Source organism: Mus pahari, chromosome 19 (genome assembly GCF_900095145.1).
Source record: "Mus pahari chromosome 19, PAHARI_EIJ_v1.1, whole genome shotgun sequence".
Lineage (NCBI taxonomy): Eukaryota > Metazoa > Chordata > Mammalia > Rodentia > Muridae > Mus > Mus pahari.
Window position 1 is genome coordinate 65,157,086 of NC_034608.1, and position 18,153 is coordinate 65,175,238.

The following is an 18,153-nucleotide window of genomic DNA, read 5'->3' on the forward strand; positions in this document are numbered from 1 at the left end:
CCCTCCCCTTTCTTTCTTTCTTTCTTTCTTTCTTTCTTTCTTTCTTTCTTTCTTTCTTAAACTCTTAATATTAACATTTTAATGTATTGTCTTCTTCACTTACAGCAACTGAAGATAGTGGCACAAACATTGAACTTTATCTCCAGGAGGCCAATGTTAGTCTGTCCCCATGATAAAATAAACAGAGAAGGTGGGCAGCCGCAAGCCCAATAAGCAAGTTCTTTAGGCACTTAAGGGAATTTTTAAGTTTCACAATTAACATTTTTAAATATTCCCAACAAAAGATTTTTATGAAAAAAAAATCCGTAGAGAAAAATTTACTTTTTCTCTTCAGATGTCTTGATGTGAAAGACCTTGGGGACTGTTACAGTTGAACTAAATGCATTTTCCATTATGATATGGGCATGAGACTGTGGGGATGGAGAGAGAAATGCGGTGGCTTGAGTGAGATCTCCCCCAGATTCCCATGCATTTTCTGGTCCTGTTCACAGAGGATCAGAAGTTGTGCCCTTGTTGAAGGAACTGTATCCCTGCAGGCTGGGCCTTGAGAGTTTGAAGACTCAAGCCATTTGGAATTCACTCTCCGCTTTCCTGTTTCTGGTTTGAACTGTGAGCCTTCTTCTTCCAGCTCCAGGGACCGGGCTAGCCTGCTGTCATCCTTATAGGCTGCAGTGGAGATGGACTCTTATCCCTCTGGAACCAGGAGCCCAGATAGACCCTTCCTTCTCCAAGTTGCCTTAGTCATGTTCTTTTATTGCAGCAATAGAAAAGCAACCAAAACACAGCAAAAACATTTAAAACGTCGGGAATTGATTGGTGGGTGGGTGGCTGAGGGGTAAAATGTGTCTAGAGCACGCATGAGATGCTAGCAATAGTCCCCAGATCTCTTCCGCAAATACATCTTTATGTATAGGTACATACGTTTATACACTTTCAAATCTATGTATCTATACACACATTATATATGCATATGTACTTATATATTAGCATGTTTTATAAGTTATCATCATAGTTCATTTTCTACAGGCAAATGTCCTAATGACCTGCTCTAAGATCACTTCTATGTCCCAGTATAATAAAATGTCTTCATATAAAGTAACTACCTTACCTACAGCACATTCTCCCCCTTTCTCCTACATTTTGCACAGGGCCAGCATCAAAGTAAAGATGCAAGCTGATAGCAGGCATCAGGGAGTTTAAGCGACGTGCACAGTGGTTCCAATTATTTTAAGGTAGTGTGTGCCCACGGATAATTGCTTACACATCTACTTATTCCTAATTTGGGTCTCACTATTCTTAAGTAGCTTTATCATGCCTTCTCTGAGCAGACCCTTTGCACCCTTGGGCTAGATCAGACATCCAGAGTCATCTGTTTACCAGTGCCGTGTTACCATTAGCAATCTGCAGTGGCTGTCACAGGGCCGTGTGATCAGCAGGTGGTATTCTGCATGACCAGGGCTGCTGGAGAGATAACGGAAAAACAATCTTCTGGGAGAAATAACAGAAAATATGCAATGAAATCAGTCCTCTAAAAAGTGTGTGTTCAAGTAAGCTTAAACGCACATTTATTAGACTTCTGTTCCTAAAAGGTGGATATAATCATTTTATGAGAACTGGATAACTTGAAATCAAGATTGTCTGTTATGGGTTTTAGCATACATAAAGTTATAGATGTGGGGAGATTTCTCTATTGTTTTATCCGAGACTATTTGCCTCCTTTATTTAAAGGCCAGTATATCCTCAGGCAAATTGAGTTTCTTTGCTCAGTTGATTCTGAGCCTATTTCAAACAGTAGCTGCCAACAATGTCAAAATGTATCCTGCTTTTGTGATATACACAGTTTTCCAAAGGACGACATGAGATCACCAGTCTCAATCCATTTGTGACTTGACTTAGATCTAAAGTTGCCCTGGAGAAATGTCTGGCTGCTACAGAAGTGTACTGGGATATTTGTTTTCAATCTATTTCTCCTTATCATTCAGTTTTCTCATCACCAGTCATGAATATTAGCTTGAAAAATTGTAAATAATTGTCCTAATATTTAGAGGATTCATTACATTAGTATAAAGCAAAATGGCCTACTTAGAACCAACAGTACCATTCTGAGTAATTTGTTCTTTTTGACATTTTCTGGGTGGGAAAAAAGCTCTCCCTACAACATTAATGCTAAATAAATGGAAAGAGTATGAAGTACAAGAATACAGTATACATAAATTGCATTTTAATTTGTATTTTTCTTTAGAAAGATGTCAAAGATAAATCTAAATGCGGTTTAAACACACACTTTGCTTCAAATGCGCAGGAAACGATGCCTAACACAGAAAAATAAAGCCATTAATTTCCCATTTGCATAGCTTACCCTTGAACTTTCTTTGACATTTTTCATCTGCTTTAGCAATAGAAAATCCCAAATTCCAGTTTAAATGGTGGGACCCTGGTTATTGCTACCCTAACTACTAAGTGTCCAGGCAGTCATCTGTCTTAATGTCTACTTTATAGAGAGAATTTAAATGCCTATTTAAATTAAGTTGTATGTCTCTTATTCATTGCCCACTCAAATCCCACCTATTTGTACTTCTGAGTCCTTTAAACATTCTATTTGATAGATTTTTATGTCAAAATATATTAACAATGTAAAATTGTAATCTGAAGTTTTTTCTTTCCACATCTGTTGGCATGTAACTTTTCCCTCTCCCTTCTGAGTTTGAATGGGAAATGTCTGCTCATGCTCATCATACGTTGGACCACCTTGGCCCCAGGATGATAGGACTGCCTTGTGGGAGGTGGGACCTCACTGGAAGAGGTGGGTTTCTGGGAAGTAAACTTGGAGTGTCATCTTAGTCTCTGGTTATTGCCCAACTTCTCTCTGTCTCCTGACTGCCTCAGAGATGTAAGGAGAGACTAAAGGAACAGGGTGGGCAGGGATAAAGGGTACAGAACAATGCTCTATGGCAGCAAATGATTTACTCCTGCATTAATGACTTCTCCTATGCTGTGACAAAAGACACAGGGAAGGCAAGTTGCAGACAGAAAGATTTGTTTTGGCCCACAGTTCCAAACTCCAGCTGTGCATGCCTGGATGGAATCTTGGAAGTTCTATGCTCCCTGCCAAGGTGGACTGTATCACCAGAGCCACCAGATGAAATCAATCTTTCCTTAGGTTTGTTTCTTTCAAGTGTTTGTTTTGAGCAAGCAAAGTGACTAATACAGCCCGTTTTAGATGAATGGGAGACGACAGGGTGTGGGTAGCGGAGAAAAAGCACAGGGGGGTGCTGCTGGTATTCCAGTCGATAAACATTCATGGATGGATGGCTTTTCATGTGCTGTGACCAAAACAACATACACACACACACACACACACATACACACACACACACACACCCCAAACAAAAAGACAAAAAACAAAACAAACCCCAAAACACTTAACACCGGCCCTGAAAAACCAACTAACCAACCAACCAACCAACCAACCAACCAACCAACCAACCAACCAACCAGCCAGCCAACCAACCAACCAACCAACCAGCCANCCAACCAGCCAACCAACCAACCAGCCAACTAACCAACCAACCAACCAACCAACCAACCAACCAACCAACCAGCCAGCCAGCCAACCAACCAACCAACCAACCAACCAACCAACCAACCAACCAACCAGCCAGCCAACCAACCAGCCAACCAACCAAAAAAACCAAAACCAACAAACCAAAACCTAAAAAACTATAGCATAAGCAAACTAAGGATGTTTGGCACCCAGATGAAGAGCTAGTTCACAGTGGTGAACACATCGGGGGAGAACAACTCTAGTTGTGGCCACAAAACATGAAGCAATTGGTCTTGTGGCCTAAATAGCTGATTTGGTTACATAATATTATTGATTCTTATTTGTTTGTTTGTTTTTTTGTTTGAGACAGAATTTCTCAGACGAGCGCTAGCTGTCCTAGAACTTGCTTTGTAGCCCAGGCTGGCCTCAAACTCACAGAGATCCACCTGCTTCTGCCTCCCAAGTGCTGGGATTGAAAATGTGCACCACCATCGCTGGACTAATGTCATTGACTTTTTAAAAACTAGACTTAAAAACATGGTTTCTATTAGATTCTAGGACTATGATATTTAAGGGAGTTTGTTACCAGTTTCTGATGTGTATAATGGAGTAGACATACAGGAGATAGATACAGTGAATATCCAGTATGCTGTGGGACTCAGTTTCAGGGTGCTGTGGAGCACACGGGAGAACCATGACTTTCTGGTCTGAGGTCAGCAGAGGTACCTTTACAGACAGCTACCAGCATTTCATTTCCTACAGGCAGGAGCTACAGCTCATGACTGTTGCATGATTTGTCCATTCTCAAACATCACTAGAAATTTACGAAATTATTTTAAAAATCACATGTGAAGTAGAAGGAAAAGCTGTCCTTTGGTCAGATCATTACCATATTTTTTGACATGACTACCGCCACCTTAATTTAGAATTTTGTTTACTTCCAGTTTAAGTTTACAAATTACCAGCTAGCTATAGTGTATGCTTTCTGAAAGAGTTCTAAACATGAGACCACTCAGACAAAACAGGAAGGCTGTTGGATTTATTTGTCTTCTTTGGTCTCATGGAGAGAAACTCAAAGCACTGCCACTAAAATTCGGACCAAGATAAGACTGACTACTCTTTCTATACCTTTTCCATACAGTACCTGATGTCTTAGCTAGAGCAATAAGATAACCGAGGGAGGTTCATTTATAGTTCTTCTAAGACTTTATGATATGATAGGAAAAATTAACAGGGGATTAGTAGAAGAAACATGACTCGACCCCTTGAAATTCAGAAATGAGCAAGATGCTCTCATTGTTTATAATTCCATTGAGAATGATTTTTTTATAAGCCACTGAGACAGAAATAATAAGTTCATCGAGCCAGAGTGACTTTTTGACCATTTTCCATCAAAATTCAGATGTTCGAAGAACAGTACACTACTCGACCCAAACTCAACGGTTTCCCAGCGACTAATTGTAACTGTCGGATGTTAATAAACGTATGTCAGCAGAGTTGGATGATTTAGATGTGCTTGGACTGTTAGGATGTTCCGGGTGGCTCATCACCAATGTAAATCACAGTAGTTCATAGAAATGATGAATGTTTCCTGTCTGATTATATATACTGGCACATTTAAATTATGTTGCATCTGTCTCTTTAAATGAGGGAAATTAGCTTTTGAGTTTAATTAAACATTTTAAAAATTGGGTTTTAGTTTATAAAATTCACTCTGTGATTCTTGCAACTTCTCTCCTTGAGAGAAATGGATTACATTGTTTCATTGGGATTTGACCTTAATTAATCCCTGTACTTTCTGATCCATCCCTTGTGCTGGAGGAGTCTTATCAAAAGGAACGCAAGCGATGGGCTAAGATAACAATCGGTCATTAACTTGTGTGTGTGTGATGCTGGCTGTGGTCCATGGGCATGGAATTCAAAGCCCATCGTCCACAGTAATGTCCAGGGCTTAGTGCCCTATGGCCGAGAGACAAATTAAACTACGCAGAGCAGCATCTTTACACAGTCCACACGGATTTACACCAGAGCAAATGGGCTCAAACATTTATAGTGCAGCATGTGTGTTGGCATCCAGTCCTGCCGTGTCAGATGACACAGGAGAGAGTTCATTACAGGGATGCCAAATGAAGTAAACAAGCAAAAAAAAAAAAAAATCACTTTCCAAAACACCATTATTTTGCTAAGAGTGATTTACGACGTTAACCTATCACTTAACATTGTGGGGGAGGAAAGATCATGTTTTTCTACTGTTTAATATACTATCCCCCTTTGCAGTAGCTCTCTTACTGACCAAATGTTACTGCCTTCTAAATAAAGATAGCGAGTTTGAATAAATATTTGTTGCCTGATGATCTGAATCAGATGGAGTCCAGATAAATAGAACACATCTGCGGGACGACGACTCAAAAAGCAAACGCCTACAGCATCTGTAGTCCATGTACCGTATGAAGTGCGGCTTTTCCCTTTTGGCTTCGGATCCTCAGGATCTCTATAGTCCCTTTCTAGTTTGGGGAATTTGAAGAATGGGAACTGATCTTTTCTTTTCTTTTCTTTTCTTTTCTTTTCTTTTCTTTTCTTTTCTTTTCTTTTCTTTTCTTTTCTTTTCTTTTCTTTTCTTTTCGTAACCAAAGAACCATCTCAGAATGGTTTGGCACAGTGAGTCACTTTCCGTGCGCCCGTACCCTTTTCAGATTCAAGATGACTTTTCTGATCTTTAAATATTCTTACACAGCTGGCATTTGCTGCTTGCCACTACATGCTGGGGACTCTTCTAGATCGTTCAAAATTAGAAGCAAGGCACACTTAACCTCAGTGAAGTGTGTAATTTAAAATTGGGATTTAGAAAGAATTTTTAACATGCCTAGCCTATCTCATAAACAAGTGGCAGTTATACCAGTTGCATTGATCTTGTCATTATGCATTGTAGAAATGTACTGAGGATATATGCATAGCTATTATATGTCAATTACAAATGTTAGTAGCTAGTTAGCAGGCATGAAAGTCATTGACCATAGTAACTTTCCTCCAAATTAGCATCTTGTAAAACTAGGAGTTGAAACCTCAGGGCTTAGCTCTCTGGTCCAAAGAATGGACTCGGATTCCCATTTCTGATCCTTCTAAACTTCCGGAAAGATGCTACAACCACTCAGAAACTTTCTGGTAAAGAGCAAGCATACAGCATTGCCCCTTCCTCTCAGCAGTGCATAAGTCTTAATCCAAATGGGCCACGAGTCATCTGTAGAGAAAAGCACCTTCCAGGATAGTTGTCTGTTTCCAAAACTTCCAGAAATGACCTAGAGCCGACTTAAACCCATATTTTGGTCCAATGGTCTCTTTGGCCGTTATCCATTCTCACCTGTGAGAACATTTATTTCCCTTTGTAACGATCCCTTGAGGCACTACGGACTGTCATACTGTCATTCTGTGAGAGGAGTTTTCACCTGACATGGTCACTTTGGTCATTGCACATTCTTACACTTGAGAGTGTCTCCTGCTGCTCTGTAACAGCCTGCCCGCTGCAAGGTGTGCCCTGTGTGACTCATCTGCATTCACTCAGCAGAGATTTCAAGGGCTGGGGAGCTGCAGGGAGGTCAGAATGATAGACGGATAATACAACGTTAAAAAAAAAATACCCCCTCCAAAAAACAAACAAACAAACAAACAAACAAAAAAACAAAAACCAAACAATAGGTGGTTGGAGGAGTGACAGCTCATTGGTTAAAAGAACTGTCGCCTCTAGTGGAGGACCTACCTTCAGTTCCCAGAATTTACACTATTGTCTATGCCTCTAGTTTCAGGCTTCTCCACACTAGCCAGGCACACTTGTGCTCCACAGACACATACATGATAATATAAGTATGCTTTATTATTATTAAGCAGGCAAAGCAATATAAGCATAGGAATAAGTAATTTAAAGATGCCATCTTTTTCTTCATGGAGCATGCATTTTAAAGGTATAGACATCCATACCATGAGAGATAGGCATACAACTTTGTCATGGCTGGTCATTATGAATTGAAGGTATTTAAAGGTTATTAAGAAAATAGGATTTTTTAAAAATACTTAAAAAAATGATTTAGTTACCAAGCACCGTGACCTCAGTACCCATGTCCTCCCAACTTCAAATGGTGAAATTCTAACCCCCAAGATGATTCAGCCTATGGGCGGTGATTTGGTGACGGGGACCTCATTATTTTTATTATTATTTTGTTTGCTTTTTTTTTTTTTTTTTTTTTTTTGAGACAGGGTTTCTTTGTGGAGCCCTGGCTGTCCTGAAACTCACTCTGTAGACCAGGCTGGCTTCAAATTCACAGATCACCTGCCTCTGCCTCTGGAGTGCTGGGACTCAAGGCACACATCACCCGCTGCCCAGCAGGAGTTAGCATTATTATTGAGGAGACCTGAGGCCTCTCATATCCTTTATGACCTGTAAAGTCAGAGAGAAGCTGCCTCTGACACAGGAAGTAGGACTGCCCCAGACAGTGCATTTGCACTGGAATTCCCTGAACCTCAAGCTGCAAGATCGAATTCCTGATGTTTATGCGGAGCACAGAATTGCCTCAATGGATCAAGACATCAGGAGAGGTTGGTTTTGTTTTTTTTTTTTGTTTTTTTTTTTTTTTTTTTTTTTTTTTTTTTTTTTTTTTTTTTTTTTTATGTGCAGAGAGAACTTAGTCTATTTCCTTTCTTCCTAGTTTCCACCAGAGTCATTTCAATCTATGCTGTTGTAGGAGCTTTCACACTGATTTGGTACCACCTAACTGATCTGGACTCACCTTACCTTTTTTTTTTTTTTTAAATCATATAAATCGTATTATAGAGTAACGACTTAGCACTCTCTCTGCTGAAGACAGTCTGAGTTTATCTGATGTCAAGGCATCCCCTCTTTAAGTTCATTCCTCTTTGTCCACCAGTTTTAGTTCTTCTAAATCTCTGGTTGGAGTCCATCCACCTTTTGTAACTAAGTGGGTTTGCAGGCACGTGTTCTTAATGATTCCGGCAGCACCCACTCCATGGCAGCCAGACCTCACTTTTTCTCAAAAGCTCCTTTCTGCCATGCTCTGTCCTACCTTTATTAATTCTACCACAGAAGCCTCTCAGGCCAACAGGACAGCTACAAGCCCCTGTGCTTTCTATGCTTTGCCCAGGATGGCTTCCATGTGCTTTCTTGCTGCAGCGTCTCTGTTCAGGTGTCAGGCAAAAGGTCCCCTTTTCAGGTGTGAGTGACACTTCAATTCCATTAGGAACTCCCTCAGGGATAAGAAAGGGCAAAGTAGCAGAGAGGAGTCACTACAGCTGGCCAGGCGATTTTGCTCTTCTATCCTATTCCTGTCTGAAAATGTAATGTTAATCTCCTTAAGTATTGTAATTATTTTTTTAAAAAAGATTTATTATATATACAATGTTCTGCCTGAATGGCCAGAAGAGGGCACCAGATCTCATTACAGATGGTTATGAGCCACCAAGTGACTGCTGGGAATTGAACTCAGGACCCCTGGAAGAGCAGTCAGTGCTCTGAATTGCTGAGCCATCTCTCCAGCCCCAAGTATTATAATTATTAATGACTTAGGATTAGAAAACTGGCTTTGCAAGTTTCACCTACCTCAACATTGTGAGATAAAATTTTCATTTAAAGGTTAAGGAGGAGGGAAAAAAAAAAAAAGCTATGCCTGATATTTCTTCTAATGTCCAAACTAAAAATAACTTCCCAAGAAATAGGACTCTATATGTATCATCAATTGATTTTCATTAAAAGTAAAAAAAACAAAAAAACAAAAAAACATGATTTAATGGGGAAAGACTATTCTCAATAAAATGAAGAAAAATGAAATGTAGCTTGTTATTTACTACAAACTATAAACAAAATTTGACTCAAAATGTAGATGAATACTAGCTATAAGATTTATTAGCTACTTTTCTTCTTGTTGTCATAAAATACCCTGGCAAAAGCCAGGAGAAAGGGCTTCTTTTGCCCACAGTTTGACAGTTTAATATGGCAGGGCAGCCCTGGCTATGGGAGCTTATGGTGGCCACGAAGAAGACAGTGTTGGATGCTGCTGGATCTGAGGCTACAGGATGCTGCTACTCACGTTAGGCTGGCTCTTCTTATGTCTATTACCTTGGTCTACAATATCCCTCACATGTGTGCTAAGCGGTTCTTTTCCTAGGAGATTCCCTAGACCTTATCAAGCTGATAATCAATATTAACCATCACACGGAGATAAGCATAAAAATTTAAATTACAAAACTTAAAAATTTAAAAATGTCTGAATCTTTAAAACATGTAAAGCCATAAAAGATTAAAAACTCCCATAAATTAGACTGCTCAAAATTGACCTTCATCAATTTAAATATTTAAAGATTATGAAGCCAAGCTTTCAATTAGCACCATCTAGAACATATAATAAATCATTACAACTCACTTATGAAAATAAATATTAAAAATGGACAGAAAATATTAGTATATATTTGCAAATACAGAGACACAAATAATGAATACACATAGAAGCCCATTATTTCAATAGTCACCATAGGAATGCAGTGAGGTTTCATAGCTTTCTCTCTTTTTTTTTATTATTATTATTTTCTTTATTTACATTATAAATGCTATCCTGAAAGTTCCCTATACCACCCCTCCCCCCCATAGCTCTCTCTCTCTAAGAAGGCAACTATTCAAAAGGTTGACCACAACAAGTTCTGGAGAAAACCTGAAACACCATAGCTCTCATCTCTCCCGCTCTCACAGATGGTTGGCGGGACTCTAAGTCCGATCACTGAATCATTTTGAAAAACACTTTTTGTTTGTTTTTGCAGGTGGTTCTTTTCTGTGTCTTGCTGGAGATGAAACCTAGGGTTTTGCACAGTCCAGACAACTGTTCTGCCAGTGAGCTAATATCATCAGTTCTTCACTTCATTTCTTTTGAGACGATGTGTTACTGAGTCTCTCGGGCTGGTCTTGAACTTGTGACCCTCTTGCCTCAACTTCCTGAGAACACAGGTCTGCATCACTGTGCCATTTAGTTTTACTTATTTTTGTAAGCTTAAGATGAGTTTGCTATCTGACTCAGTAATTGAGCTCAGAAATTTATCCAAAGGAAAGAAACACTCCTTTATAGAAACTTTATGTACATGATCATAACAGCTCTATTTATAGTAGATAAGACTGGGAGCAACTATCTATCGATAAATAGAATGATAACTAAATATGTACCTACATATTCAATGGAATAGTAGTTATAAATGAGAAGAATGTAATACGGATTTGTACAATTACTGGCATACTCATGTAACTATGTTAGAGCTATTGATATAGCTCAGCGTACACTGCTGAGTTAAAAATCCTGCACTGGAAGAAGCATATTTTATTTTTAATAAAATACAGATCTAATCTATAGTGACAAGACTTTTTCTTAGATGATATGGATGAGGTTAACAGGGAAAGATTGCAAATAATACTTCTAGACGTTCCATGGCACTATGCGTAAGTATGCTCACATTCATTCTGATATACACTTAAATAAGTGAATTTTATGTGTGTAAGTTATTTACATTGACCTAAGATGAAAGGAAGGATAATGAGACATGGTGGGATGAACATATGTGCTTATCAGTGTATGTGCAGTCATACATGCGCATGAGCAATAAAGACGCATAAATGTATCTTCCTTCTGTGTGTTTCAAGTATAATCCCTTAAGTATAGTTCCTTGATATTCACAGAGGTAATCACTGGAATTAGCACTATCATCGCGAGTCACATATAATAACAATGTTGACGTCACGAGGGTCTATTGAGGTCTACATTGAGAAGCATACATAAAGGGCATAGAACAGTGCCTCAGAGTTGGTAAACATACACAAGTCGGAATTGTTATCAGCATGCAGTGTCACCCATTATACATTAGTATCTTTTAATGAGAAGTAAAAGTGAGACTTGCATTTTAGGGTCACTGAGTGCATAAGTCCAATGCGGTTGATCAAGACCGTGCTTATGAATTCAGGAGCATGATCCGTTCTCACTGGGCCAGTCACTGTGGCCCTTGTCAATGGCTGAGAGCCCAGGAACTGATAAGGCTTCTTTAGTTGAGATGTGTGTTAAGAACTTTTCTGTGGAACCCTCCAAAGTTCAATTTTGGGGACACACTTAGTCGACTCCCCAATTCGACATCCAGTATTCAGAAATGCTACCCAGATCCATCTCTAAGCCGGTACCTGGATCTTATATATCCCTTGCCTAATCTCTTGGCTCATTTGGAAGTAACCCAAAAGGGAAATGACTTAAGCCAAATCCTAGTTATTCTTTCCTTTCCATCGTTATGGAAGAGCCTAGCTCAAGAACTCATGAATTACAGTCTTTCTCCCTTCCTAGTATCAGTACCCATCACTTGGCAACATTTGGCCTCCTCTTTCTGTGAAGAACCTTCTCTCAGAACACGAGAACATAATTCAATTGATGCTACTCTGCAGTTGTCTTTGCTTAACATGTTGTACAGTAATTCAATTACCAGTGTCAGGCAGGTAGAAGATTTCCTCCATCCATTCACTCACTTCGAAGGAAAAGATGAAACTGAATTTCCAAGTGCATCTAAAAAGGAGTGTGGCTATACAACAATTTCCAGATAAGGCTCTCATTCATTACCCAGACAAAGAAGGCACCATCTCACAGTTCAGGAGAAGGAAAAACGTCCCAATTCAGAAGCAGGGTGATTCACTTCTAAAAGAAAGACAACACAATAGGAACACAAACCACAGATCACACCCCCCACTACTTCTGTGAGTTTAAAAGCTTGCATTGCTCACGATGGGAGTCATGACAAAGAAGACATAAACCATAGCTGTTCTTAGAAAGCCTCGTTCCATAGTCAACTATTATCCCATATAATATGGTAATAATGTAGACTTTCAGATGGGTAGTATATTTCTTTTTATTAATTTCTAAGATGGCATCTAGAGCAATGGGTTTCATTATTGCACTTTCATACCACGTAAGTGTTTAAAAGGTATAGACTATACCCCTTTAGAACTGATTACAAAGACCCTACCTGGTACTAACAGAATATCCCATATCTTGAACTCTTCAACGACAGATCAAACCTGTTCCGTTTCACAGAACTCCCGGGATCACTGTAAGCATGCTCTCTTCTGTTAGAAGTGTTTTCTCTCTAACTTCCCCCTGGCTTAGTTTTCCATTATATATGACCGTAATTAACTTAGGGGGAAAAATACATAAAAGTTTGATGAGAAAAATGTGTTTTCTACAGCCACCATGAAGGGAGTCCACTTAGGTGTGAGTTGTTAATGGAGCCTCGGTTTAAGGATGAAGGAGCCCATCTCTCGGGTCAGCAAGGCAGAGTGGGTGCCTGTTACTGCTCCAGGGAAATGGAAACCAATGCTTGAGGCTGCCACCATGCTTCAGTGTAGACTCCAGATATGGACGTTGCCATCTGTCCTTTATTTTGACTGCAGAATGGACCACAAGTCTTAATGCCAGCTGACAACTACATGGTACTAAACCACTAAGTGTCAGCCTCTGTCAGCGTGTCACACAATACCAAACCAGTAGGTTGCATAATTCAGGGCAGTATACCCATGCTCGGGCTGCTGTTCCTGGCAGTTCTGATTATGAAATGGAAGATACCGGCTCCTTTCTTATGGCTAGCTTGATTTCGAGAAAGAGCCAAGGATAAAACCAAAAATAACAACAACAAAAAGAAGGGATCACACAGTCTATATAAGTTTTTATTATATTAAATTAAGGTGGATGTGAAAGAAACATGTATGTGTTTTAAAGACAGCATTTAAAATTCCAAGATGCTGAAGGCGTAAGCAATGCTGTTTCTCGGTGCCCAGGCTTAAACCCAGCATGTCATGCATGTTAGCGACTAACTGCTTTATCCAGGTTATATTAAAGCTATTCCAAAGTGAGAGGGGAATAAAGAAGTCTGGGAAGGTGGTGCTAAAAGCTAACACGTGGCTGTATCTTTTTATATAATTTCTTATTATCTTACAGAGATGCTATAGTACCTGGGTTTATTGACTATTGATGACTTAGCACCAATACAGCGTATCTCCCATAAACAGAACATTTTATTTCATGTGTTGGAAAGATGTACGGTGTTTGGGCTATGGTTCAGGGTATTATGTTAGTCCCAACATCAGAGACCCTGATACTGTGCCTGAGGGAGCTTATCTTCCTCTAGGGTAGACAGTTGCAGACAGAGGCCTTAATACATGTCTATTTGCCATACTGTTATACGTCATGGAGTGAGATGTGGCAGAGAAATACAAGGGAAAAACAAGAAGTGGGGTGGGGGTGTTATGCCAATGACGATGGTTAGGAGAGGGATCTCTGGGGAGATAGACCTGTGAACAGGCACAAAGAAAGTGAGATCTGAGGAGTGGCCAGTGGGTGGAAATACCTGAAGGCAGAGGTCACTTAGTGGGAGTAGACATAGAGTGTCCCCTTCAAGGCTCATGTAATATTGGTCTGCTTGCCATGTGATTGGATGTGTGCTCAGTCATCGGCTTAATCAATGACTAATCCACAGATGTATTGATAACTTGGTGGCAGGGGAGGGAGGTTGTTGAAATCCATTGGTAGGTCCTATTTGGGAAAAGTAGTTCATAGGTGGTGTGATGCTAAAAGGTACACAACTCATCCTTGGTCCTTTCCACTTGGTCAGTCTGCTTCCCAACTACGATGAGGTGAACAACCTCTTTCATTGCATGGTCTCAGTGACACATGCTGCCCCTTCTTGCGTCTAGGAACAGTGGCTTCAATAGATCTTGGGCTGAAGACTCCAGAACTATGAGCCAAAGAAACGTATCTCCCCTTTATAACTGCTTACTCTGGTGTTCTTGCTACAGTAACAAAAGGCTGATGAATGCAACCAGCATGTCAATGGGACATCCCAGAAGCAGAGAGGCTTGGCAGGCTGGGAAGAGTACACAGGAGGGGATGAGGTCACAAAACATGGGTGAAGATGGCTGCATCTTGACAGCAGTGTCCAACTTTCCCTCGGGGGAATAGTAGAGAATCCAGGCATTGAGGGTCATACTTTAAGTGGCACCATTGTCTCCATGTAGAGGGATAGGGTCCAAATCAGGATGATCACAGCCACCAGGGTGACACATATGTTGAGTTGGATATGAACAGAGATGAAGTGAAGTTTTCTTCCATTCTTTACATTCATTTAAAGGAAATACATCAGGACATTTTTGGTGGATGGGCAATGGGCTAGGTGAGGAAGAGGAAAGAGAAGGCTGACTTAAATGTCTTGGTTTTAGTCAAAGGCCATAGATCAAGGTTAGCGGGGCTTTCTGTTTTTCTCTTCTCTTCTACCTCAAAGGCAAGCATTAATCAAGGGTCTATTTAACGAAGCCATTCTTCGCAGCTCCGTTAAAAAGATGATGGGTTGACTATATCCACTGCCTAGAAGGAAACCCAGTTTCTACTTAGTTCATTTGAGAAATTGTTCTTGAATAGATATCCTTATATCCCTTCTGTGTGTGATGCTGACAAGTTCAATTTCTGTGTGGGCTAATGGCCACATAGATGTCTTTACACAACTTCAGGTTGCTTGGAGGCAGGAATGAGTTCTATTTTTTTCCCCCTATGTTTTGCATTGCTGGATAGTTTTTTTTCTTTTCTTTTCTTTTTCTTTTTTTTGAACTTGTTGTTTGAGGTCTAGCCTCCCCTTGTACTTCGGGGGGTCAATCTAATTAGCATTAATGAGAGTTCTGTGTGCATATTGACAGGATAATAGACCTTTTAGGGTGGTTCCTCTTCTCTTACACCGCCACTCCCCCACTGCACTCTGACTGATTATTGCATCAGGCAGTGATACAAGCTCATGCTGGAGAACATACACTCTGTGGGAATTAAAGAGAAAAATGTTTATCGATACTTTCCCCTTATCTTAGCGAGAGGAGACGGACCACGGGACATCATAGCCCACAGAAGATTTGGTTTTCTTGAGGGGAACATTTTTACAAAAGTAAATTTCCCAAGACCATTCAGGGTTATGGTTTGCTTGTTTGTTTGTTTGTTTGTTTGTTTTTAAGTTGGCAGTGCTTGTTACATATAGCTCTAGTTTTTACGGTAAGCAAATTGATAGAGAATTGAGAAGATTGTCACTAAGAGCTGGTTGACTTCTTGGGTTTTTTACTTCAAATGATCAAAAAAGGTAAGATGTGTTCTAGGTCTATGAAGAAACTACTAAAATCGAATAAGCATGAATTTGGACTTCCTGCATTAATTTGCCAGCATGGCTAAACATTTCCTTGTTCTTAAGGTTACAAGGAATTGGTTTTTTTTCTATTGATGTAACCTATAATATGCCCTATAGGTGTTAATAGGAGCATTCTAGTCTTGTGAATACTATTTGTCAAGTGAAGAATGTTGTATTCTTCTAAAAAGCAGAGTCTATCTCATAGCATTCATAGAAGTTGGAATAAATGCTCGTATAGTTAAAAGTAGGTGGTTGTTAACAGTTCTACTTTTCCAACTTTAGCTCCCAAATACAGCTGTGCCTTCCTATGCTAGATGCTTGGAGAGCGAGCGCTCACTTTTCTTTAATAAGGCTGGCTCAGAAAAGGAGTTGAAGGTGTGAATTTATTTTTTTATTTCCCTTCTAAAACTTGAGAGGTTGAGAGTCTTGCGGGGGTGGGGTGGGGTGGGGTGGCGGGGGGGGGTACGTGATCTAGTAGAAATACTAAAAGCTGGCAGGTTTGTTCAGTTCTAAACTTTCCCTATTTTGGGTGGCATGGGTTTAATCCATCAGTTAAGAGAGCTTGACCCATTTAGCCATGCAACAGCTAAACCCTTAATCCCAACAGATTCATTTTACAGTTCAGATTTGGGCATCGATACTGCACTGATTCAGAGTCACAGGTCAACACAGTAGAGCAAAGAGGGTTTATTTCTCCCTTCTCCAGAGAACCACAGGAGCAAAAGGATTTCTCTAGCAAAGGGGTGTAAATAACTCTAAGATCTTACTATTTACTATTCTATTTACTGATAGAATTTGCTGTCTTTATCAATAACAATTCCTAAACAGACAATGAGATGTTCAACATGCTAAGAAGGAAATGTTAATACCATTAAGCGTTCTCAGTTTTATTATTTAATTATTCATTTTATTTTATGTATTTATTTTTGAGACATGGTATCACAGTGTAGCGTAGGCTGGCCTCAAACTGGTGATCCTCCTATGTGGTGGCATTGCAGGTGTGAGATGCCATACTTGGCCTCAAAGCATTGCCATTCTTGATTTTTTTTTAAAAAAAGCAATCTTTAAAAGTATGAACAAGTTAACAAAAATTAATGAGGATAAAGCAAACAAATTGTATGAATACCTATATCTTGAACCTAAAACATTTATGGATCTAGTCAAAAATTGATATTGTAGATGAAAATCTTGTCTATTACACAGGAAGCTGTCCTTCTAATGGAATGAAGCTTTTCAACAGAGTACACACACTTAAATTCTGAGTTTATCAATAGCAGAGTAGACTGCTAAAAGTGGAGGGCCGCACTCATCAGTGTGTAAACATCAGCTTATTATTCTAATCACACGTAGGGTCTCATGGGATTCCTGCAAGAAAGGAACATCCACAGCCTCCCTGCCTCAGGCACGGGAGGTGCCTAGTAGACATCTCTAATAAAAATAAAGAATCACCCTGTAGAGTAAAAACGGTTAGCATTCCATCTGTTTTGTTGAATAGGAAATGGGGACCCAGAGCGCATTAATGAATTTTCATAAGTCTGAAGGCATAAGGTGATTCTCACCCAGTGTTTCTGATGCTGTAGAGAACACAGAATAAAATAATTACACTGGGGTGAAATAGCCTTCTCCCCAAAGTTTGACATATGGAATACAGAACGGTTTTTATGGGATTTTCTTCTGATTTGATAAGACTTTTAGATATTCCGTTTTCTCAGTGACTACTCAGAACACAACCAGCAGATGCCACATTTTCTTCATAAAATATTATTCATTTGCAATAGAATTCCATTCATTTCCCTTTCTCCCCTTTATGTGTGCATGTCACAAGTCACCATCTTCTGACTGTGTAAAAGTTACTCTAGTTAGGGCCTGGGGTGATATAAAGATAAACTGGACATAATCTTTGGTTATGCTCTCAACTCAGAGCCAGAGTTAGGAATATATTAATAGTAACTGTACTCCAAAATCATGTATGTTTAATCTAATGAGAGGCTGTAGGACACATTGCCTGCATAGTTTAGGGGGACACTCAGGGAAGGTAGTGTAATACTTAAGCTGAGTCATCAAAGATGTTGTGATTTTTGAATCAGGGTCTCTGCATGTAGCCCAGGATGACTTTGATCTCCTGATTCTTCCATTTCAGCCCACTTGAGCCTTGCTAGTCCTTGGACTCCCGTCATGCCAGCCGAATGAATTTGATAAGTAGAAATACAGGTAGGATACTTCTGTCGTAAGGCCCAATGTAAGTAGAAACGTAGCCTCCGTTTGGGCTGAGAGCATACTCTTTCACAGATAACACATGCAGAGTTTGTGAGTGTGTAAGTGATAAAAGTTTTTTTGGAGAAAATTTCAGAAGAATCTGTGTGTGTGTGTGTGTGTGT